This window comes from Protopterus annectens, chromosome 8.part0, assembly GCF_019279795.1.
Source record: "Protopterus annectens isolate FY-2018-M chromosome 8.part0, PAN1.0, whole genome shotgun sequence".
In the NCBI taxonomy this organism is placed as follows: domain Eukaryota; kingdom Metazoa; phylum Chordata; order Ceratodontiformes; family Protopteridae; genus Protopterus; species Protopterus annectens.
In genome coordinates, this window is record NC_056741.1 from 388,498,652 (window position 1) to 388,523,268 (window position 24,617).

At 45.2% G+C, this 24,617-nt stretch overlaps 1 protein-coding gene across 4 annotated transcripts in view; it reads right to left on the bottom strand.

The window, feature by feature from the left end:
- The window catches only part of OTUD7B (OTU deubiquitinase 7B), a 1,511,480-nt gene that overhangs the window by 1,133,284 nt on the left and 353,579 nt on the right, over positions 1 to 24,617 (bottom strand). The gene's annotated exons all lie outside the window — the stretch shown is intronic.

The following is a 24,617-nucleotide window of genomic DNA, read 5'->3' on the forward strand; positions in this document are numbered from 1 at the left end:
TCGTCTAAGGCCAGCTTCGAGAGAAAAATTGCACAGGACACTAAGGATAATCACAAGGCTTTCTTTAGTTATGTTAGGAACCTGGGTGGGAATTCCCAGATATGCTCAGAATTAGTCCAAAATGACAAAAAATACACCGAACCCACAGACATTGCCAACACCCTAGCTGACATGTTCAGCGCAAACTTCTCTCCCCCCCCCTCCCCACCAAAAGGGCTAATATCTATCCCAGCAGAGTGCTGCCCCCCTGACATCTCAGATGTTCAGGTAAGAGCTGCCCTCTCCAAAGCAAGAAACACAGCAATGGGACCAGACGGTGTCCCGGGCTGCATCCTACATGAACTCCAAGAAGAGCTAAATCCAACCCTAAAACTACGGTTCAATCTCAGCCTTACTACAGGATATGTACCCAAAGAGTGGCATACAGCAACAGTGGTCCCTCTCCACAAAGGTGGTGCCTCAACGGATCCTGGAAACTATCGCCCCATAAGTCTCACTAGCTTGGTCTGCAAAGCTATGGAAAGGATCATCATGGACCTTATAAATAAAGATATTGGGGACCTACAGACAGTGGGTCCTACCCAGTTCGGCTTTGTTAAGGGCAGATCCTGCCTCTTAAACCTGGTCGATTTCTTTGAAACAGTCACCAAGGCCATTGACAAGGGGAAGGTGATCCACACAGCCTACCTGGAGCTCGCAAAAGCCTGCAATACAATACCCCACTCGGGCATTATAGATAAGCTCACCAGCTTAAATATAAACCCCTATGTCACCAGATGGGTTGCAAACTGGCTCAAGGACAGAACCCACATGGTTAGAATAGCTGGAGCCATGTCAGACTCCAAACCAGTTACAAGTGGCGTCCCACAAGGCTCAGTCCTGGGACCTCTCTTGTTCGGTATATATTTCTAGGAGGTACAGGCCAACATGGAAGGACTGTGGCTGACCAAGTTCGCAGATGACTGCAAACTGGGCGCCATAATAGACTCTCCAGCCGACACAAGCATCCTCCAAAAGGGCCTCATAGAAACAGACAACTGGTGCCAGAGCCATGGCCTCAAGCTAAACGCCAAAAGTTGTATAGTCATCCCTTTGGCAAAAACAAAGTGCCCACAAATTACCACATAGGTGGTAATCCATTAAGTACAGAAGAAGTAATTAGGGACCTGGGGACCCAAGTTGATAGTGATCTCTCATTTGACAACCACGTGGCCAAAGTGGTTAGAAAAACATTTTATATAGCCCACCTAATCATGAAGGGATTCACATCTAGATCAGGGGAGGTCATCGTGCCTCTTTACTCATCCCTCATCAGGCCCATAATTGAGTACAATGCCCCTTCTGGGATGTACCTTACCAGACACCTGCAGCAACTGGAAAGACCCCAAAAGTACCTCACCAAGAGGATCAAGGGGCTCAAACAGATGCATTATGCTGCCCGGTTAAAGAAACTCCAGCTCTACTCAGTGACATACCTCCTGCTCAGAGGCGATCTGTGCCTGACGTATAAAGCCATGTCCAACCCGGACTTAATGGACATGCTGCACCTCAGAAAATCCAAATCCCATCGAGCTACGCGCTCGAGGGACTTAAACCTCAGCACTGAAATAAATAGGACATGCTGGAGGGACAGATTCATAACCCAGAGGCTCCCTTCACTCTGGAATAAAATCCCAGTCCAGGTTAGGCAGAGTCCCTCATTGACTCTCTTCAAGAGGAATCTTGATGAGTGGATGGGAGAATATCTCCACATGGAAAAGCCAAGAATATCCTCCATCTTTGGGATTCCCAAGGTGCACAAAAACCTTGAGGATCCCCCCCCATGAGACCTATTGTGGCAGCCAATGGGTCTAAAACCTACCCCCCTGGCTAAATATTTGGATTTGAAATTAAAAAATATTTGGACCAGTGCAGGTGGAATACTTAAAGACTCATGGGATTTCCTTAGGAGTATTAAAAAGGACCTGTACTCGGACTCCCTCATTTTTGTAACACTAGATATACAGGATCTATTTAATGTGATTCCCCACAAAGTGGGTATGAAATGGTTCCAAGAGGCACTTTTCTAGTGTATACAGAATTAATGGACCTAGTTTTGGGGCACAATTTTTGTTCTTTAGGCAGATTCAGGGTGTAGCAATGGGGACATATTGTGCCCCCACTTATGCCAACATTGTACTCATGGTATGGGAGGAAGTTTGTTTTTCATTCAGAGTATGCCCAGTATTGGGTCTACTACAAACGATACCTGGATGATATTTGTTTTTTTTGGATGGGGACAAACTAAACTTACGGAATTTATATAATATTTGAACCAAACTACAGAGTTTTTAAGGTTCATCCACATATTTCCCACCATGAGATGAATTTTTTGGATGTTATAATAAAAAAAGATGTGGAACTGCAGGAATTTGTATCAGTGGTGTATAGGAAGGAGATCTTCTCCAATTCCTACCTGTATTTCACCAGCTCACATCCTTTCAAGCAGAAAAGAAGTACTGTAAAGGGGCAATTAATTCATAGTTGTAGAATGACCTTTAAAGATGTAGATGATGAATGTGAAAGTGCTAAAGTAAGGGATATGTTTCTTGCTAGAAAATATCCTAGGGAGCTAGTTGAAAAGGTCATGGCAGAGGTGAGGGAAGGAAGACCTGGCAGATTTAGCCCTATTTTAGGCGGTGGCAGGGTGGATACACACAACAGGCAGAGTTCTTCCATGAACACAAATGTCACACCGAACCACTTAAGTGTTCAAGGGGGAGGTGCTTTTAGGGGTAACTGTTATGTTTTACAATCAGGATACCCCTAATATTAGAATTATTATTTCTAAACACTGGGGCAAGTTTGGTTGCTATTCCAAACTGTATGATGCTGTTCAAAACCCCTTTAAGGTTTACATATAAAAAAGGAAGGCACCTGAAGGAACTTTTGGAAAGAAACAAGTCAGTCCACAGAAAAAGATTAGGCACTTATAAATGTGGATCATGTGCCCAGTTGTCCATTTATTTTAAAATCAGGAATCTGTGTACATCCCGGACAGGGGTTATACGGTCAAGGGCGAGAGCTTTTCCAACTGCTGCAGTGAGGGTGTGATTTAATTAGCTACGTGTGCAGCATTCTACGTTGGAAAAACTACACTTAAATTAAAAAGAAGGATTTACAAGCATTAATGCTGTAAGAATACAAGATAACAACAATGCACTTTATATACATACTTGATCGTGTACACAGGCCAAATGGGGCTTTTTTGTCCTTGAGAAGACTGACCAGGATGTGTGGGGGCGGCCCCTGGGAGACTATGATTGAGGTAAGAGAGTTATATTGGCAATTGCTATTAGAGGCAAACAGGACGCCGAGGCTTAATGAACATTTATCTATTGCCCAGATACTCAAAATGAGTGCTGCAAAACTGTAACTGGGGGTGGTCTTTACACCACCTTATGACAATGTTGCACTGTATTTTAACTAATGAAATTTTGATTTTACAGTATAGCATATATCAATTTTATTCATCACCATGTATTTTATGTATTTATACAAATGTGATTTTATGTATACAAGTACATAGGTACTTATATATTTATATTTTTATATTAATGAAAGAATTTTATAATGTATTTTATACATACATACTTCTATATTTATATATATATTAGTGTATTAGCATCTGCACAGGAAGATTACATGTTTAAGCTACTTTAAGGCTGGATTTATTGTTTTAAACTGTGTTTTTAAATTATGTTTATGTCATTAATTCATTAAATAATTATTCAATTAAGGGACCATGGGGGTATACAAGGAGATTAGCAGCGTGTGATTCATTTATATATCTGAAGAAGTCTTGTTTGACGAAAACACTGTGGGGAGTGTTGCGTTTATGTAAGTGAATAAACGGCTGTTCCTTTTGAGCTTTTGCCTGAACTGTGATTTTGTCAGCCTCTTGGTGGTGCCTGCAACTGTGTCGTTTTCTTGGACTCTGATAATTCTAAACCCTGCCACTTAAAATGTTCCCTCATGAGGGAGATAGTGTCCCCAAAGGTAAATTCTTCTCCTGGGGATTCAGGAGAAATAGAATCCTCCTCCTCTAGGGTGATGAAATCCTTAGGGGAGTCTATCTGGGTTTCATAAGAGAAGGATTCCTCATCTCAGAAAAGGAGTAATCTTCCTTAGATACCTGTACAGGTGGCTGAGGTGAGAGAGTAGGGGGAAGCTGTTGTGTCTGCAAGGCTTGAAAAGCCTTAAAGAAACTCTATGAGAACACTTCCCAACCAGGCACCAGTTGAGGTTCAGGGTGCTTAGTTTTGTTTCCTCTTCAAGGGAGTTGCCGGTGGAGAAACCATAGAAGTGGACGTCTGCTCAGTAGGAAGAGAAGGAACAGGGCCTTCAGACAGTGTGAGTTGTGGTTCCCATGGCTGAATTGCCTCAGCGGACGTACACATGCTTTCCAGCGTCCCAGCTTCCATTAAGGTTCCCGGGCCTGCTTTGGTAACCATCATCTGAGCTGATTCCAGGCTGTTAAGCACCTCTAGAACCTGCTTGGACACCTGAGGTGCAGCGTGGGATTCCGGCCTGATTTTCTTGGTCTTCTTCCTCGGCGGCTCGGTGGATGCGCCTAATCCTCCTTCCATACTGAGAGCTAAGCTACGTAGCCTTTGGTTCTCTAAATACAACTTCAGTGCAACCAAGTGGCTTCGGAGAGTTTTGGGGATGAAAGATTTGCAAACAGGGCAGGACATATGGTCGTGGGCCTCACCTAAGCAAAATACGCACTTCTTGTGCATGTCCTTGTGAGGAATTTGTCTCCCACAAGCACACTTCCTCTTTCTAGCTGACATGCAAGTCTAAACTGTAATCAAAGTAAGAAAAAACCCAACAGGTCACTTATCTATATCGGTCGAAGAAGCGCTCATCTGGTATTGGAAGCGCTCATCTGGTATTGAACAGAATTATATTCGGTCTGAAGAAACACGATCTGCTTGTGGGACTGGCAAATAGGAGCTCGATGTTCACTGCAGCAGAAAAATTCTGAGGAGGGTACATGCAGACGTCACTTTTACACCAAACGTCGGTTTATGGCCCTGGTAAGGGACGTCACACGTACCCTCCTGTGAAAAAGACTTTTGTATACTGGCCGGATGGTGGCGCTGCAGGCAGCGACTCCCTACTGTTATGAATACTGCAACATGAAAATATAAGGACATCAGCAATTCTTGTCCATGGGTGCATTAACTCATCCATGCCTAGAACACTGATCAACCTCGGTTCCACTTCATTCCTGTGGTGCCAACTGAATGGGCTACCTTGTCTCAATCAAGTCTATAGCACCTAAAAGGCAGGCAACATAGTGCTATTGCTACAATGTAGTTTAATCTTAGTACTAAATGTGTGGTTATTTGATGCCTCAATTAAGCAACTTAAATATGCAAACTATTTATTAATGAGAAGTTATGTACCTACCATAACGTTCCATGTTAGTTGTCTTCTTCTCACCTTCTTTCTTGCTGGATGGGTTCGGAGCCGATCCTCGGCTCCGACTCGGCCTATACTAAAGCTCGAGAGCTATTTTTTACCGGCTCGAGGCTACCCTATATCCCACAATGCTAGGCGCCAACTACCCAGATCTCGTTTGATAGCTAAAACCATAGCAGTTCTGATCTCCAAGATAAGGAGAAGAGGAAACCTTACACATATAGTCACCTAGATCTATAGCTACCCAAAAAAAGATAAGCAAGGGGACTTATATTGAGGCAGAAAGAAGATCCCCAAGGATCCTTAGGTCTGTCCAGGCTAGGGGGATGGGACGGAAGAAAGAAGGCGAGAAGAAGACAACTAACATGGAACGTTATGGTAGGTACATAACTTCTCAATGTTAAGTTGTCAATCTCACCTTCATTCTTGCTGGATGGGACCGCGTCCCTAGCACCTTCACCCTGGGTGGCTCATCGGAACAGACTCTTGAGAACGGTGGAACCAAAATTAGCCCGGCTTCGGGAGGCCATGTCTAATTTGTAATGAGAGATAAAGGTATGAGGAGAGGCCCATGTGGCTGCCGCACAAATGGAATCTATTGGTAATCTAGCCTGAAAAGCTATTGACGTGGCTAATGCTCTAGCTGAGTGAGCTCTGGGCCTTGACGGTAGTTTTTGACATCTGAGTTCATAAATGAAAGTAATCACAGAGGCCAGCCATCTAGAAAGGGTTACTTTGGAAACTGGAAGGCCTTTCTTCCCTGCCGCATAAGATAGGAAGAGCTGCTCAGATTTCCTAGCTTGCTTGGTTCTATCCAGATAGTAACGGAGCTGACAATGAACGTCCAGAAAATGCAGCTTTTGTTCCGCTCTGTTGGAGTAGTTGGGGAAGAAAACTGGGAGATCGATAGTCTAGTTTAGGTTCGCCTCAGAAGAAATCTTGGGTAAAAAGGATGGGTTAGTCCTGAGAGACACTCTGTCTTTATGGAAAACTAGATAAGGTGGACGAATGCAAAGGGCATGAAGTTCTGATACTCTTTTCGCAGATGTTATGGCGACTAGAAAGAGAGTCTTCCAAGAGAGCAACTTCAAGGAGCAGGAAGCCGCAGGTTCAAAGGTGGTAAGAATCAAGGAAGTTAGAACCAAATTTAAGTCCCACTGTGGTGGGGGGTCTCTGATCGGGGGCTTAAGCAAAAAGATTCCTTTAAGAAAGGTTTTACAAAGCTTATGGGACATGATACTGGAGTCCGAAAAGCCTACATGAAAGTTCGAAATAGCCGCTAACTGTACTCTGATGGTGGAGGAAGAAGACCCTGAGTGAAACAGTTCGGCTAGGAAGTCTAGGACTGATTGGATAGGGGCAGTAAAAGGATCCATATTTCTAGCTCCTGCCCAGAAGGAAAAACGCTTCCACTTGCTGGCATAAATCCTTCTGGTAGATGACTTAAGGGAGGCTATAAGGATGTCACGCACAGAATGGGAAATAAGGGGAAGCCTGGCTAGGGTTGGAATTGGAGCAACCAAGCTGTGAGGTTGAGAGATTGGAGGGAGTGGTGCAGCTGTCCCGAAAGAGGTCTGGCACTGGGTCCAGATGCCAGGGCTGCCCCAAGAGGTAACGATGCAGGAACGGAAACCATATCTGTCGAGGCCAGTAAGGAGCAATGAGGATAATCGTGGCTCTCAAGGCGGTAGCTTTCTGAATCAACTGAGTGATTAATGGAAAGGGGGGAAAAGGAAGTCCACGGGGCCAATCGTGGACTAGAGCGTCTCTGGGGGGTTGGCCGGGAAGAGGGAAGAGAGTGAAAAAGTTGTGGCACTTGCTGTTTTGAGGTGTTGCAAAAAGATCGCAGCAAGGTCGACCCCATTTCTGAAAAATTTCTTCCACTACTGATTGCTTGAGAGACCACTCGCGTGACATGAGAATGGCTCTGCTCAACCTGTCCGCTATGATGTTGGACTTCCCGGGGATATGCGTTGCTATCAGAAACCGCTGAGAGGAGATCGCCCACTGCCAAAGTCTGAGTGCCTCTCGACATAAGGGATAGGACTTGGTTCCGCCCTGCTTGTTGATGTACCACACTACGGACATATTGTCTGCCTGAACTGCAATAGTCCCGATGGGAAGAGAGTCCTGAAGGGCTTGCAACGCTAAAAGTACTGCTCTCATCTCTAAGACATTTATGTGCAGGTGGCATTCGAAAGGTTGCCATGTGCCCTGGACCGTCCTGCCCTGAAAATGCCCCCCCCCCACCCGACCAGGGAGGTGTCCGTTGTCACCGTGGTGACCGGGGGAGAAGTAACAAGTGGTCTGCCCTGAAGGACTTGAGGGGAGACCATTCACCAAGAAAGGTGTTTCTTGCAAGACAGGGTTATTAAGATGCTGTGTGACATTGGAAGCTGTTGAAAGGACCACTGGGAAAAAAGCATCCACTGAAGGATCCGCATATGAAAGCGAGCTAGGGGAAGTAGTGTAATGGCTGCCGCCATGAGACCTAATACCTTCAGGACAAACCTGGCCTGGATTCTGTTGTTCTGAAGGAGGATGTGAACATGCCTGCGAATATCTAGAACTCTTTGCTCGGTTAGTTTAGCGGAGAGTCAGACTGTGTCCAAGGTGGCGCCTATGAAGGTAATAGACTGACAAGGCAGACTTTTCAAAATTTATGGAGATACCTAGCCCTTTGCAAGTATGAATGGTGTAATCTCTGGAGAGGAGAAGCTGACGCCTGGTGGTGGCAGTGAGGAGCCAGTCGTCTAGATATGGAAACACCTGGAATCCTTGACGCCTCAGATGAGCCGCAACTGCTGCCATGCATTTGGTGAACACTCAGGGGGCTGTAATGAGACCAAAGGACAGGGCCCTGAACTGGTAGTGACAGGCTCCCAGCCGGAAGCAGAGAAACCTCCTGGAGCGCCTGTGCATCTTGATGTGGTAGTACGCATCCTGAAGGTCTACTGAGCACATCCAATTGTCCTGACCCAGTAAGGGTAGAATGGACTGTAGCGTGACAATCCGGAACTTCATTCTTATTACAGACTTGTTTAGTCTGCTGAGATCCAATATTGGCCTCCAGTCCCCTGTCTTTTTTGGTACCAAAAAGAACTTGGAGTAGATTCCGGATCCTTGTTGGTCTGCTGGGACTGGCTAGATGGCTCTTTTTGTCAGCAGTTTTGATATTTCTAGTACTGCTTGTTCCCTTAGACTGGGTGGAACGACTGGAAGGGGCCCTTTTGGCTGAGTTGGGGTGTGGATAAAGGGAATTTTGTAACCCTTGGATATAAATCGACCGTACCCATTTGTCTTGGTTGAGTGAAAGCCAGGCTTCTGGGTACAGTGATAACCTTCCCCCGACTGCCTCCGAAGGCGGACAGTCGGGCAGCTTCTCAGGGATGCTGGAAGGGTTTGTCAGAGAGTGTCTCTCTGCTACCCTGATTTTGCGGACCTCCTCTGCCTCTAGGGTGGCGTTTGTTATTGTTCCCCTCACTGCCTCTAGAGGGGAACTGACCTCTTGTGTCAGGCGTGACTTCTTGTGGTTTACGGAACCACATTTTACCACCCTTCTGACCCTTAGAATATGGTCTAGACGGAGTGGAAAAACAGACTCCCATGGCAGAGAGAGTCTTGCCTTCTTGCTCACATCTGGTGAAAGTATCCTTCACCTGAGGTCCAAACAAAGCTGAACCGTCAAAGGGGGGAGTTAGTGAAGGACGCCTTGAAGGGGTCTGCAAAGTTACAAAGCCGCATCCAGGCGTGACGCCGTAAGGCCATGCCTGTGCCTGCAGCCCTACTCGCCCCATCAGCCGCGTAGGAAATAAGCCGCATGGAGGAGTTGACAATCGAATTCAGGGTTGCCAGCTGGGAGTTGATTTTGTCTTGAGACCCCGCAGCTGTTGGATCCTGTAGGGCCTCACCCATTTCTTTGAGCATGTCTCTTTGAAGGCGGGTGAAATGGCACAGGTAATTCAGCGACCGCATGACAAAGGTCGCTGAAGAAAACATCCGCTTGCCGTACCTATCCATAGTCCTAGACTCCTTGTTAGGAGGATGGACAGGTACTGAAGGATCAGCCAGTTCCTTCTTAGTGGCTGCAGCCACCACCATGGCATCAACCGGGACTCCCTTGGCTAAAAACTGTTTGTCCGAAGGGGCTGTTATGAATTTTGAAGGCCTCCATGGGGTAGGTTCCATCGTATCAGGGGCCGTCCATGCCTTCCGCGCCACCACTTCCATGAGGGGGTCAAAGGACGGAGACACCCAGGAGGTGGAAGGGCGAGAGCCAAACGCCTCTAGGTAAACCGACTCGTCCTCGGAAGGATTAAAGGTAGACCAGTTCCCCCTCTGCGTGAGGATCTCAAGGATGTCCGAAAATATTAAATCCAACCTGCAGAGCCGGTAAGAAACGCACCTCGCAGCTGAAGCGGCAAACGAGATCTGGGTAGTTAGCGCCTAGCATTGTGGGATATAGGGTAGCCTCGAGCCGGTAAAAAATAGCTCTCGAGCTTTAGTATAGGCCGAGTCGGAGCCGAGGACCGGCTCCGAACCCATCCAGCAAGATTGAAGGCGAGATAGACAACTTAACATCATTTGTTTACTATGAAAGTCCAACTGGACAAGAATCCATTTTCAAGGGAGGCCTGGGGAGAAGAATATAAATGTCAAACAAACCTACAGAAAAATATACAAGACAAACACAAAGAGTATGAAAAGAAAAGAAAAAATGGTAGTATTAGTGGCAGAATGTAAAGGTTTCCCTTTGCAGAGTCACACAGGAGAGGAAATACTGAGTTGAGCTTTGTAAACAGTAGTATGGTGTAACAGTCTAGAGTTGCAGGCTAACAGGGGAATCAGACATATTGGTTTGAGACAGATTAAATACGAAAGATAAAGAATATTAAGATGTGGAAAAAAGAGAAATGTTGGTATTAGCCTGTTGCGGTACACGAATTAGGTAAAGACCTGAAAGGGATAAGGACAGAATTCCGAAACATAGCTCCACAGTTGGAATAGAAGCTGTGCCCTATAGATTTCTTAGTGGCAAATACTGCTGACAGCTGTGCAGGAAGAAAGGTTGGATATTCTGTGTACTAGCAATAGTCGTGTGAATGCTAGGTGATGGCATAATTCAAGACAGTTTTGTGATTTTAAGTACACAGCAGTGATGTGTACAGTAGGGCTGACTGGCACCAAATCTTGCAACTTTGTTATAGCATTGTTTTAGTCTGGATTTAAAATTGGACTGTAGATTGGTCAAGATGGGAGAGCAATAAGCAATTAATTAAAAAAAAAAAAAAAAAAAAAAAAAAAAGAGTGTCTACCTGCCACGAGTCTGTCGCCAATTTTGATGACATCCTTCACAGTCTTCTGAAGCCTCTCACCACAACTGCCGGCATGCCATTTCTAGTCTGGTCTCCTGATTATAAGACTCTAGATCCCAAGCCAAGCGACTCTACTTCACTGCCCTTCCATCTTATCTCTTGGATAAGTATGATGTCCAGCCGTTTCCTTACCAGCATGTCACCCACGTCTAAGCTATTTCCTGTCAGTGAATCTACATTCAGTGTAGCAATTCTTAGTTCATGTCTGGCAGGTTGATTGGTTTTACATCCAGCTTTCATTCAAATGCACTATCCCAGGTATTAGGGCAATCACAGAGGGCCATTTTACTGACATGTGTGTGACAAGTAGCTAGAAATCCATTTAACTACAGTGACAGATGCCCGGGGTAGACATCTTTGACAGGAATTTGTTTTGGAAGACTGTACTGAAAGCTTTGGATAAATCTAAAACTCATGTTCTGCAGCCTTGTTGATTGAGTCTTCAAAATATGAGGGCAGTCATTGTATTATGCTTGTCTAAGGTAAAAAGTTTTCCTTAGGGAAGATGATGGAGCTTAGAGAAGATGATGGAGAAGTTCTTTATGTATACATGCTTCCAATATTTAGGAGAAAGGGGCAGAACTGCAATGAGTCTAAAACTTTTTAAACTGTAAAACCTTATATATCCTGTCTGCCTTTTTAGGGGCAGAAGGCTGTCTGTCATGCATGCTGTAGGCTGTAACAAAAATATATTCTAAAGATAGTGGAACAGGAACAGCTTGAGGAAATTCCAGTTCTACCAAGTCATAATATATACATTTTTTAAAAGAAACTGAATTGTCAATTTGTCTCCAGTGAAATACATCCATTCTAAAATGGTTCCAGGAAAGGGAAATTATTCAGAGGAAAAATTAGAAGAAATACTCTCATCAGAACCAGAACAAAATCTGTTGCCTGAGGAGAATGTACCCAAGTTATCTCCCCTCCATTACATTTCCCTGTTAATATAAAACTAAGGGCCTTAACTAAGGCACAAGCAAAGCTCAATAAACATGTCCTGTCAGGCGTAGGAGATGCAATGGAAGATTAATTATTTAACTTTCTGCTTCTTCTAACAAGAAAAAAAAAATCGGAAGCAGTTAGACTCATGTCAGTCACACCACTCCAGGCAACAGGCATCAGTCTGGCCAAGCAGAGAAGCACACCCCATTCCTTCCTCAGAGATCAGCAAAACTGGCTCTCCCATGCACACAGGTGACATTTTAACAGCTGCAGAGGCCAGGTCTAGCTCCCAGTCCATGGTGGCTGGGGAGACTACACCACAGGGTACCAGAAAATAAGATGAATGGCCAGTGCAAATCATGTATCTTCATCTCATACAAGCAAGCAGCCAGATGAACTAGAAACACTGCCTGGAGAAAGAAAGTACAGCTACGCAAGTAAACTTACCATAACAGTTGGTGTTCTAATGAGCACTACTGCAATATTCTAAGCTGTATGGGTTACATCCTTCTTAGGATTTAACAGCTCCAAAACTTCAAACTGTTAGCTCGAGCTGAGCTGAAAGACAAACTTGGGTGCCAAGCCCTTCAGATCTTTCATGTCAATGGACAGGTGGGGGGGGGGGGGGGGCTAGGCTCTGTGTCAGAGTCCTGGCCCCTTCCAGCTTCCAGTTGTTTTTGTTATTGTTCTAACATAGCTTTGGGATACTAAAGCAATGATAATTCGAATCACTGTTATGGTAACTTTACTTACACAAACTGTACTATGTTCATCATATTGATCACTACTGCAGTAGCACTAAGCTACATGGGTACATTAGAAGAATAACTTAGAACTGGGAAGTGGAAGGGGATGGGCCAAGACCAGGAACCTCTGGAGAATGGCCCTAGCAAAGCGTGACCTAGAGAAGGAATCTAGCTTGTAGTGTTTTGTAAAAGTACATACAGGGACCAAGGCCCTGGTAGAGAGTGTGCCTTAATCCCACCTAGAACAGTTTTGTTATGGTGGGAATGACAAACTAACAGCTTGAGACAACCATTAGGAAATACTCTGCTTTGACAAAGGTTGTCCCTTCTTACTTTCACAAGAAATGAACTGATCAGAAGTTCTAAAAAATCTAGGTCCTGGATGGAAATCACTCAGAGTAGATCATCCTGGAAAGCCTGAAACTATGAGGACTGCTCATCTCCAAGATTATCATCATCGTTTTTCTTCTGGCTGCTTCCTTTACGGGTCACCACAGCAAATCACCCGTTTCCATTTCTTCCTGTCCTCTGCAACTTGCTCGTCACACCAAACACCTGCATGTCCTCTCTCACCACATCCATAAATCTTATTTTAGGCCTTCCTCCTTTCCTCTTACCTGGCAGCTCCATCCTTAGCATCCTTCTCCTAATATACCTAGCATCCCTCCTCAGCACATGTCCAAACCAACGCAATCTCACCTCTCTGGCTTTGTCTCCAAACCATTCAACCTGAGCTTGACCTTCTAATATACTAATTTCTAATCCTGTCCATCCTCATCACACCCAATGCAAATCTCAACATCTTTAACTATTAACTATGCCATCTCCAGCTCTGACTCCTGTCTTTTCGTCAGTGCCACCGTCTCCAACCCATATAACATAGCTGGTCTCAATACTATCTTGCAGACCTTCCCTTTTCACTCTTACTGGTACCAGTCTGTCACAAATCATGGCTAACACTCTTCTCCACCCACTCTACCCTGCCTGCACTCTCTTCTTCACCACTCTTTCACACTCACCATTACTGTAAACAGCTGATCCCAAGTATTTAAACTCATCCACCTTCACCAGCTCTACTCCCTCCCTGCGTCCTCGCCATTCCTCTCTCCTTCCTCTCATTCACGTACATTCTGTTTTAGTCCTGCTGACCTTCACTTCTCTCCCTAGAGCACATCTCCAACTGTCCAGGGTCTCCTCTACCTGTTTTCTACTCTCAATACAAATCACAATTTCATCTGCAAACATCACAGTCCACGGGTACTCCTGTTTGATCTCATCTGTCAACCTGTCCATCGTCACTGTAAATAAGGGCTCAGAGCTGATCCTTGATGTAATCCCACCTCCACCTTGAACGCATCAGTCACTCCTACCTCAGACCTCACCACTGTCACACAGCCCTTGTACATATCCTGTACCACTCTTACATACTTCTCTGCCGCTCCCGACTTCCTCATACAATACCGCAACTCCTCTCTAGGCACCCTGTCACATGCTTTCTCCAAGTCCACAAAGACACAATGCAACTCCTTCTGACCTTCTCTATACTTTTCCAACACCGTCAGAGCAAACATTGCATCTGTAGTGCTCTTTCCTGGCATGAAACCGTACTGCTGCTCACTAATCATAACTTCCCCTTCTTAACCTAGCTTCCACTAATCTTTCTCAACACGTCATGCTGTTGCTGACCAATTTTATCCCTCTGTAGTTACTACAGCTCTGCACATCACCTTTATTCTTTAAAAATCTGTATCAATACACTTCGCCACTACTCAGGCATCTTCTCACTTTCCAATATTCCGTTTAATAATCTGGTTAAAAACCCCACTACCATCTCTCCTAAGCACTTCCATGCTTCCACAGGTATGTTACCTGGACCAGCAGTCTTTCCATTCTTCATCCTCTTCTGTCATTAAGTCTGGTGCTCATCTCCAAGAAACTGATATGAGGTTTGGCCTCCACAGGTGACCACATGCTTTGGACAGTCTTCCCCTCAAAATGTCCCCACCTTAGAAGGGAAGCACCCATGGTCACTGTGGCCTGGGGGATTGGTAAATGTAAGGGCCTCCCTTCAATCACTGATGGAGAGGTTATCCACCAGCTTGTGTGGCTTCTGCATATTTGAGTCAGACAGTCTGACATGGAGGGGATAAAAACTCTGCGACCACTGGATCAACAGCATCCACTACAACACTCATGTGGTATCTTGCTAGTGGCACTAAAATGATGGCAGAGGCCATCATGTCTAACAAATGAAAACTCAATCTTGGTTGTGGACAAGAATGCTGAGCCACCTGAGAAGCCACCAGCCTTAATGAAAGTACTCTTGCCTTTGGGAGTCTGGCAATTTGTTGAATTGTGCTGACATGACAACCTATGAATTGTGTGTATTGAGTAGGGGACAGTTTGTTCTTTGCACGACTGACTGCTATCCCTAAATGATCTACAAAATGCAGTAGGAATACTTGGTGCTGCAGCAGTAGATCCCTGGAAGGTAGCAGTTGGAAGCCAATCCTTTACATATGGAAAAACTTGGATCCCTTTCAGTCATAGGTTAGCTGCTACCACTTCCATAACCTTGGTGAAAACCCAGATGTGCTGTGGTGAGACTGAATTGGTAATGACTGGCTCCCACAAAAAAATGGAAAAGTTTCTGAATCTTTAAATAGTATTAGGCATCTTGGAGATCTACAGACAGCACATCCAATCACCCATCCTCAAGAGAGGTAATATGGACTGTACAGTGACCATCCAGAATTTTGTCCGTTTGACATACTGATCAATGTGGCTGAGGTCCAATACTCACCTCAGATCCTCTGTCTTCTTTGGAACTAAAAAGAACCTGGAATAGATTCTAAATTCCATCTGGTCTTGGGGATGACCTCTTAGATGACTCTTTCTAGCAACTCTGAAACTTCTATTGCTGCAGATTCCAACTGATCAGTTGGAGTATTAGGAATCCTTAATGTGTTATTTGGTGGATAGAAAAAGGAAATGGTACAGCATCTAGTGATTATCCTCAACACCCATGTATCGTAAGTTATAAAACGCCAGGTTTGTGGGCGCAAGGTTAAGTGCCCCCCCCCCCCCGACTGCAGCAGCCAGGTAACCCTTCAGGGGCACTGGTAGGATTCCTAAGTGAAAGAACCATGGAAATCCTGGTTCTGCAGTCCGTTTCTACCTCTGTGGTGACATCTACTTTAACCTGCCTCTCCCTCTGCCTCAGAGGTAGGTAGGGGGTCTATCCCCAAAAGTGTCATGGGGAAATCCCTGCGACTTCCTGAGCCACATTTTCTCAACTCTTCCTTGATTCACGGAATACAATCTTTGTGAAGTAGAGATTCCTACAGCACAGAGGCTCTAAATCATCTTGTTCATTCCTGGCAAGAGTCTCATACCTTGGGTCCAAAAAGTGTGGAGCCATCAAAAGGGGCATTAATGAAGGCCCTGAAGCTTTCTGCAAAGTTGCAAAGCCACACCCAGGAACAGTGACACATAGTAATGCCTGTACCAGCTGTTATTGGTGTGCCATATGCTGCATTTGACAGTAGTCAAACGGCAACATTCGAAGTGGATTATGGTAAAGTTACCCAACATAAACTTTGATATCTCCTTGATCAAGTCTCTTTGGAAACAAGTCAAATGAGCAAGGTAATTCAGCACCCTGAGTGCAAAACTCACTGATGTGCAAGTCCATTTCTCTAGACAGTCCAACACTCCAAATTCTGTTAGACAGAAGAGCTTTCTTCAGACAGTTTTTCGTGGCTGCTACTATCACCATGGCATCTACTGGAGGACCTTTAGACCAGTGTTTTCTGTCTTTTGGAGCTACTAGGAATCTATTTGGTTTCTTAAGGACTGGCTCTAATATCAGGCTTCTTCCAAGCCCTCTGTGTCATGAGATCAATTAATGCATCAGGAGGGGTGAACCAAGGATGCAGATGAGCCTGACCCAAAGGCTTTAAGGAAAACAGACTAATCCAATGGAGTTTCACTGGACCATCTCCCCTTCTTCTTCATCAATTCTAGGATGGTCCCAAATGTCACTGCTTCGGGGGAGATCTGGAGCCTCCTTCTCCCTCATCCAAATCAGTGCCCTCATTGTAAGGCTAAGGTGAGGAGTGTATGTGCTTCCTTTTGCACTTCTGCTTTCTCGGAACACGTCTCTGCAGTTCGGATGGAGACAGACCAGAATTAGACTAGGAGCTCAAGTGTCGAGCTGTCTTGAAGCCTCTGGGTTCTGACTGTCCCTGTTGCCTCAAATGAGAGGAATGAGGCACATGATCCACTGGGTGTCGGGACGGATCTGGACTGTGCATGCACCCGTACTCTTGGACCAGTTCTTGGACCAGTCAATGCCTTTTCCACAGGCTCAAAACTGTCAGCTGAGTCAGGAAGTCTCCCTATTCCAACTCAGATCAGACCTGAGCTGTCAAGTGCCAAGGCACTGAGAGGGAACAAAATGCTCATTGAACTTCGGGGCTGACTCAATCACTGGCACTCCGACACCAATGCTTTAGCTCTGGGACCTGTCTGAACATGATAGCACAGGTGTTGCAAGAATAAGGGACGGAGTCTCTCTGAAGACACTGGAGATGGCCTCTTAGCAGTCTTCTTTTTGACTAGAGGAAGACTTTGCAGATTGAGAGGATGAAGAACTACCTAAAGCTTCCTCAAAAGATGGTTTTAGGAGACCTTTCAAAATAAGCTTGTTTTTCCTTTCTTTTTTTTTTCAAAACTGTTTTTCCTTTCTTGAAGGACTCTAGAGCTAAAATCATGACAAACAGTACAGCTCTCTTGTAAGTGAATGGCCCCTAAACAATAGACATACAGTATGCCCATCCATTATGGACATTTTTTGATTTCATTTTTGGCACTTCTTAAAACCAGAAGGTTTATGATCTTTTTCTTTATCTTTATACATACTAGACAACTCTATCAAACAGCAGGTGACACAGAAAAACAATAGAAGGGGAATTAATTCGATCCTCTTATTTAAACGGACCACAGCTAAAGGGGCGATAAAAACACACCACAAAAAAGGGAGAAATAATAGAAGAGGAGGACTAGGTCCTCTAACTTAAAAGGGCCTAGCCCAATGAAAAATGAGGAAGAAAGTACAGTTGTGTACATTTACCATAAATGTAGATGTTGGAGTGTATTCACTGTTGCAGTCATCACATTTGGGTTATCTGCCTGCAGGTAGCCCTCAGCCGGCCTGAATACGGAGTCTTCGGATTTCTGCGTCAGATGCGGTCACGTCTTCCTTGACGTCAGGTCGGCAGGGGTATAAAAACATGCAACAGACGTCATTACATCAGTTTTTCTTGCCCCAGATGTCAGGTGCCTCCATAATAGGAAGCAATTAAATGGTATGGTAAAATCCCCATCAAAAAGCAAATACACAAGAAAAAAATAGACATACCAACCATAAGGAGAGGTAAAGCCAAGAGAAGTCAGGGGGCTGGAGGGAGGGTAACAAGGACTGCAACAGTGAATACACTCGAACATCTATATTTATGGTAAGTGTACACGACTGTACTATGTTCTTCGTGTTTCACTGTTGCAGTCATCACATTTGGGTTGATTCCCAAAGCTAAGGAAGGGAGGAGGAAGTCAAAGAGCATTAGGGCCAGCTATTAAACCCTGCAAGACTGCAGTGGCAAATCCAGCTCTGGATTTAGAAAAGATAGGCAAGTGATAATGCTTGGTAAAAGGTATGTACAGAGCTCCAGGTAGCAGCTTCTAGGATGTCCCTGGTAGCGACCCCTCTAAGAAATGCAGCAGAGGTAGATGTAGCCCTGTGGAATGTTATCTTATCCCCTGTGGGGTAGGTTTTCTATGGTGGTTGTAGCAGAAATTAATGCAATGCGCTATCCATTTGGTAATGGTTTGCTTTGAAATGGTCTTCCCCTCTGCCCCTGCAGCAAAGCTAACTAGCAGTTGCTCAGTTTTTCTGGTAGGCTTAGTCCTGTCCAAATAGAATCCAGGTTGTCTGTGCACATCCAGAGTGCAATATTCGTTCCCTTTTGTTTTGTGGATTAGGGAAAAAAGTAGGCAAATGCATGGACTAATTTAGGGCCACAGAAGTCACCACCTAGGGCAAAAAGGAAGGGGTAGTTGTTGTATCTTTCGGCTTTTCCAGGTTAGGGGTCGCCACAGCGGAACTCCGGTCTGCTAATGATTGGCAGTAGATTTTTACGTACCGAGTTGCCGGCCCTGATGCACAACCTTCAACGATGGTACGCCCATTCACGCATGTCTCCACACACAAGACGCTCTAGCTGAGAATCGAACAGGACAATGTCTTACTGTGAGGCGACAACGCTACCGCAGCACCACCACCGCAGTGCAAAAAGGAAGGGTTAGTTCTGAGGGAAACCCTGTCCTCATGGAAGATAATGAAGGGTTCCACTGCCATGAGGGCCTGTAATTCACTCTTCTTGCTGAAGTGATGGCTAGAGGGAAGGCGGTTTTCCAAGAAAGGAATTTCAACTCCGCTGTAGCCGCTGGTTCAAGGCGGGGGTGAGCCTTTCCAATACAAAGTTAAGGTCCCAGGCTGGAGTGGGAGCTCTCCTGGGGGGGGGGGGGGTCTTAAATTTTTGGCCCCTCTAAGGAATTGCTTTAGCAAGGGGCGAGGGAAAAGGGGTGGCTCTGTATTACAATGTACTGAAATGGCAGAGGCATGAATTTTGACGAGAAGGATATGCCCCTGTGGAGCATTTCTGTTAAGTACTGTAGAATTTGAGGTAAGCAGGGCACCGTTGTGCCCATCCCCAGAGTCAGGCTCCAGGAACAGTACCTTTTCCACTTTTCAGCATAAGATTTTCAAATACTAGGCCTCCTTGCCTCCAGAATGACACCCAGTATGTGCTTACTGAGGGATGCGAAGGGAGGGCTCAAGGAATTAGCCAGGCTGCAAGGTTCAGGGTTTGAAGCTGAGGGTGCAGAATCTGGCCTGCCTGCTGGGACATCAGAGAAGGGGTCTGGGGCAGGTGCCATGCTTGTAGCAGTGCCATACTGCGCAAGAGGGGGGTACCAGTGCTAGCGTGGCCAGTCTGGTGCAATCAATATTATCCTTGGCTTGTCTTGTTTGATCTTTAGTAGGACCTTCGATAGGAGAAGCAGAGGGGGAAAGGCATAACCTAAGAGGCTTTCCCAGGTAAAGGACAGGGCATCCACTTTCCAAGCTTGGCTGTGGGGAGTTCTTGTGCAGAATTTGTTCAGTTGGTAGTTCTGAGGGGAGGCAAACAGATCCATCTCTGCAGTCCCCCATTTGTTCAAGAGGTTGAATATTTTGGCATCTAGTTTCCATTCATGTGGGTCTAAGATTTCTGCTTAAGTTGTCTGCTAGTGAATTTAGTATGCCTGGCAGGAACTGAGCTTGCAGGCGTGCTTGGTAGCTCAAGGCTGTGTTCCACAGAGCCATGGCTAGTCTGCAGAGAGGGTACGAGTGGGTTCCCCCCTGCTTGTTTATGTACCCCATAACTGTGGTGTTGTTTATCTTTACCAATAGTTGTCCTGGAAAAATACGGCCTTTGAAGGCTGTCCGAGCATTCTGCACAGCTAACATTTCTTTTTGACTGATATGCAGGTGTATCTGTCTCGGGTTCCATTTCCCCTGAATGCGCTGGCCTGCCGCATGAGCCCCCCATGCATAGTCTAATGAGTCTGTAGTGAAGGTTTGGGAGGCAGGGGGTAGAGTGAAAGGGAGTCCCTTGTTGTGGTAGCAGGCCTCTGCCCACCAAAGGAACTCTGTCTTGATACAAGGAATGATATAAATCATTGTTTCCACGTCTTGAGAATGCTGACACCATAGGCTTTTTAGATACCACTGGAGTTGCCTCATATGCAGTCTTGCATATGGAATTAGTAAAATGCAAGAGAACATGAACCAGACAGCTTGCAGTATTTTCCTTGCAGATAGCTGAGTTTCTGTGGCCAATAGTTTGAAGTAGGTTGTCAAGTAAACTTGTTTCTCTGGAGTGAGGAAAGTGAGTTGGGAAGCTGTGTACAAGCTTGCTCCCAGGAATACAATCTGTTGGCAGGGCACTAGGTGAGATTTCTTTTAATTGATGGTGTACCCCAGTGAGGTCAGATGCCAGGTGTTGTAATAGCAAGTCCTGGCTTTCTGCCTAAATCAGACAATAGTCCAAATATGGGTAAATATGAATATTTCTCTGCCTGCAAAATGCAATGGCTGGAGCTAGGCACTTTGTGAATACCCTGGGTGCAGTAGATAAGCCAAAGGGAAGAGCAGAAACCTGATAGTGCATGGAGCCTGCCCTGAAGCGTAGGCGTTTCCTGCAAGATTCCCTTATTGGGATGTGCAGATAAGCTTCCTTTAAGTCTAGGGTTGCCAGCCAGGCATCCTTGGCTAGCATGGGAAGAAGCTGTTGCAGAGTTAGCACTTTGAATTTTGGAACTACCAGAAAGGAGTTGAGAATAGAAAGATCCAGAATAGGATGCCAGGAATTGCCATTTCTGGATACCAGAAATAGTCTTGAATAAAAGCATTGTCCCCTTTGTTCTGCTGGGACAGGCTGAATAGCCCTGATATTGAGTAGAGAAAGAACCTGCTGTTGGGCCTTCGCCCGTTGATTTGGTGGTAGGTCTGGCCAACCATTTGGTGTTGGTAGGGAGTGGAAGTGGAATCTGTACCCTTGGGAAACTATGTTCAAAACCAATGTCCTGGGTAATGAGCTCCCAGTTTTTTGCATGCAGGGTGAGCTTTCCTCCTAAGGGAGCAGGTAGTAGAGCAGGGCTTGGAAGGGTTAAGTTCATAGTTTCGTACTAGGCTAACTGCCTTTGTGGGCCATTTTAAGCCTAGCCAATTACCCCAACTGAGAATCAAACCCTGCACCTTGTGTTTGTAAGGTAAACACCTTCACCATCATGCCAACCTCCCATTGGTTAAGTCATTGTGCCATTTTTCCATACGTGGGTGGCTTACTACTCCCTGCTTTGGAAGTGGAAGCCCCCCACTGCTTAGGTTTGTGCGAAGCTTGAGATTGTAGCTTAGGTGGTCTGCTGTTCCTGGGTTTGGAATGGAAAGGACCAGTTCTTAGAAGGCCAATGCCTACTGAATCTGGGGGGGCTGTACTTGTAGGAAATCTTTAACAGTTTGCATAGATTTAGTTTTTTCCTCCTTCCTTTTGAGGACTTCTTCTGCTTTGTTGCCAAAAAGGCGGTCTTGGTTTAAGGGAGCATCCAGTAATTTAGCTTTTACATGATCTGGCAAGTTTTGTTCCTTAAGCCAAGCATGCCTTCTAAGTACAGACCCAGTGACAGCAGTCCTGCAAGATGCTTCTAAAGTGTCAAAACCACATTGCAAAGTATGTTTACCAACTTGTTCTGCAGAATGCATTAAATCCTGTAATTCTTTGTGCTCAGTACAGTAAGGAATCAACATAATTTTCTGCTTAAGTAGCCCCATTACATGCTGCTGATACTTTAACATATGAAACTGGCAATTTAAAGCCCTGATGGCCAAAGTAGCAAAAGTGTAAACCTTCTTACCCCATCTGTCTAAGGCTCTAGAATCTCTATCAGAAGGTGTATGACTTTTGACAGCAGTAGCCTTAATGCCTTTTGGTCCTTGAGGAAATGACCTCTGGAACCACAGAAGGATTCTTGAAGAGCAACTTGTGAGAGTCAGGTACTCTAATACCGGTCAGGTTTTCTGGGAGTTGGAGGTAAAGTGTCTGGGGAAAGGCTAGAGTCCAAGAAAGTATCATCTATAATGTCCAGAACAAGAGGGATAGCTAAAGGCCTGTGTTGAGGTAGGAGAGAATTCCCTAAGCCTCTTTTTGGAGTCAGAGTAATCCTGGCTTTCCCAGCGGAAATGCTCCCTAAGAGTGTGCAAGGTTTCACTGAAAGAAAAATCTTCTGGAGGGAAAGCAGAGGGAATGGAATCCTCTGCATCAAATTCCTCATAAGCAGATAAGAGCAAATCCTGGTAATCAGACGGAGCAGAAAAATCAGATTCCTGAGAAGAATCAGAAAGAAACTCAGTTCTAGGTCTCTTAGAGGGGGGAGGCTGGCTTCCGCTAATCTGGGTAATGAGGTCTTCAGCCATTCTAAGCAATTGTTTTTTAGGCATATGGGCCTGAGCCTGCGGTTTGGTCGTCAGTGTTCTAGGTGTGGTGCGAATATTAGGCCTGGATGAAAGAGATGGTGTCTGTTTAATATGAAAGTCTGTAGACCTGAATACACCCTCAGAAGCCGGTGCCTACACAGCGGCTCCAGACCCATCCAAGGTGGAGACATCCGCAGGTTCCATAGTTGACGAAGCATCTCGCGGCATACCGGACCCCGAATGGGTCTCAGTAGAGGCCTGCGAATCAGAAGAAGCAGGTATCAGGGAGTGCAAAAGCACCTCACTGAGTACTGGCGGACTGGCGACTAGCATAACGGAAGCATTGTCGGCAGTTTTGGACATATACGGTCTGTCTCTGTCTTTACCCTTATGTTTTTTCAGAAGATTGGTACTCGGATGGCTTGACAAAGCTATTTCGGAGTACACAGAACGAGTACGAAAATAATTAGCTGCAAAAATAGCCCGACGACGGATAGTTCGGGAGTTGAATAAGGCACAAAACTGACAACGAGGGACATCATGGTCTGGGTCTAAGCAGGAGATGCAGTAAGAATGAAAATCTCTATAAGCATTTGCTTTCCACAGGTAAGACAATAGTTAACTTTTACTGACATCGGTTAGAGCAAGAAATAGGATCCCCAACGGGGTACTTAGCTTTTTTGAATACTTCAGAAAATTTCAGGAGTCGGCCAACCGGCACTTGCGAACTTCTTCTGTATTGGGCACCGCACGGCAAGAAAGACTGATGTAATGGCGTCGGCTGCATGTTTTAAACCCGATGACCGGATATCATGCAAAAGCAACAGCATTCGACGCAGAAATCCGAAGACTCTGGTATTCAGGCCGGCTGAGGCTACCTGCAAGTAGATAACCCAAATGTGATAACTGCAACAGTAAAACACGAAGAACATCACACTACTAGAAAAATCCAAAATGGACTTTCCTATAAGAAAAACACCCCAGACAAGAAAACACATTGTATGTTACCTATTACTGGTGACAACAAAAAGAAAAAAACTGTTTGCCAGTAGGATTTGAAGGCTGTGAAAGACCAGGTACATGTGACTGAACATAAAATCTAGACTGAATGGGCAAATATTTTCCTATGGGGTACAACACATATAATGAACAGTTAACTAGTAATCTGACTGGTCAGTGGTCCAGTAGAAAACAACTCAGACAAGTAAAGAACTGACATGTCTGTTTTAGATGATGGTCCTTTTTATGGCACAAGAGGAAAAAACTCTTCCCTTTAGCTATGTACGAGCTTCTAGTACTTAGTTTTATGTCCCTCGTAAGTTTTAAGACAACTTGAGAATAAAGGGGTCAAAGGATAACAATGACATTATCTTCTAAGCTGCTACAGTTTTTGGACACATTGGGATGCAATTAGGGACTCCAGGTACTGTATCAAAAGATTCAAATGCTGGGGCAGCAGTACAAGTTAACCCCACTGTCATCTGGAGTAAGTGGGAGAACCAGTGCTGTCTTGGCTGGAAAGGGGCATTCAGAATAATTTTTGGACTTTTCTCTTCCTGCTTTTGAACTGCCTTAGGGAGCAAGGAAACAGCATGAAAATCACAGATAAATTCCTCGAGTACAGGGGAAAAGGCATCGACTACCCAGAAGTAAAACAGGTGTGTGGGGAAGAATAAGATATTCATGACCGCTCTCCCTACTGACCAGGTCTATGGTATAAATTTCCTGTCAGATTTGACACAGCTTAAGGGAAAGCAAGAAGCTAACCAGGTGTGCCTATCCAAAGAGAGGGTTGCAGCCTTGTTACACTTTTTAGAGTTGTCTGCCATGTTTTCCAACTCGAAGTAGCAGCAGGGGAACCTGCAAATTTTTTCTAAGATGTATAAGTGGTAGAAGTGAGTTCCAAAAAAATAGAAAGCCCTCAAAACGTAAAAGTTCACTTGGGGCTCAGAGGTCCAAGGATCTCTGCTCTGCAATGTCAAACAGCTCTCGACCCCAATACTCCCTACA